General features: G+C 57.3%; 1 pseudogene; it reads right to left on the bottom strand.

Moving 5' to 3' along the window:
- Window positions 1-278: 278 nt before the first annotated feature.
- Window positions 279-908, bottom strand: LOC112616915 (annotated as a pseudogene).
- Between the last annotated feature and the right edge of the window lie 262 nt (window positions 909-1,170).

Raw genomic sequence — 1,170 nt, 5'->3', positions numbered from 1 at the left:
AAAAATAATCTGCTGCATCGACTTGATTTTGCGAGTTAAGTCACTTTAAAACAGTCTATTAGTGCTCTATAAGGGAAATTATAATTGGATTGGAAATCAGCTAAAGTTTTGTTTCTGTGTTGCTGTTCATAAAGGGCCTGTGCCCTGACCTCTCTGAGGTTTCCACACCCAGGGTGGTGTGGGGCCTGCGGAGGAAGAGAAAGCCAGGACCCCGACCCGCCAGGAGGGTATGTCCCCATCATCCCCCCACGTCCCGCCTCCTCCCAGCCCAGGCCCGGTTACCTCTTTTGTTTGTCTGTCTTGTTCACGTCAGTGTCCCTGAGCATGACGATGAGATCCTTTCTGGGGACTTTACCCCACCAGGCAGCTCTGTGGAGCTTGTCCAGATCTTCTCCACGGACGTGGTACCTTGGCTCCATGAAGGCGCTGTCGTCGTAGTCTTCCCAAGCTTCCACGTTGCTCTCCCCGCGCCCCTTGCAGCGGGGGAAGCAGTGGCAGCACCACTTGGCCATCTTGCTCCTGTGCGTCTTCATAGCGGAGTTGTCCTGGTCTCCAGAAGGGCCCACAATGCTCTGCCACTCCCCCTGCAGCAGGGGAAGCAGTGGGAGCACCACTTGGCCATCTTGCTCCTAAGTGTCTTCATAGCGGAGTCGTCCTGGTCTCCAGAAGCACCCACGTTGCTCTTGCCGCTCCTCCTGCAGCAGGGGAAGCAGTGGTGGCACCACTTGCCCATCTTGCTCCTGAGACCGAATGGCTTCTTCACAGCGGAGGCAGCGGGTATTGAAGAAACCTCAGCCACCATCTGCTTTGAACAGCCAGGGGAGGCCGGTAGTAGCGAGCACATCGCGTCTACCAACCAGTTTCACCAACTAGCAGGAAATTCTGGGTTTCCGATCTGTTTGAAGAGAAAGGTCAATCCCAGCCAAAAACCTGCCAACCCCAGCAGGGGAGCCCGGCCCACCCCACCCGGGAAAACCCACAACCAGCCGGGGAAAGCCCACGCCCACCCGGGGTGATCCCACGCCCCCCCCCAGGAAGGGCCAACCCCCGGCCCGCACCGCCCAAAGGAAACACCCAATCCAGCCAAGGGAATGCCAAGCCCAGCAGAGAAAAGGTCAAGCCCAGCAAAGGAACGCGATGGAGGAAACGTCAATCCAAGCGAGAAACACC

Source organism: Theropithecus gelada, unplaced genomic scaffold, assembly GCF_003255815.1.
Source record: "Theropithecus gelada isolate Dixy unplaced genomic scaffold, Tgel_1.0 HiC_scaffold_13536, whole genome shotgun sequence".
Lineage (NCBI taxonomy): Eukaryota > Metazoa > Chordata > Mammalia > Primates > Cercopithecidae > Theropithecus > Theropithecus gelada.
Note: the sequence above shows the minus strand (reverse complement) of the source record. Positions and strands in the feature narration are given on the sequence as shown.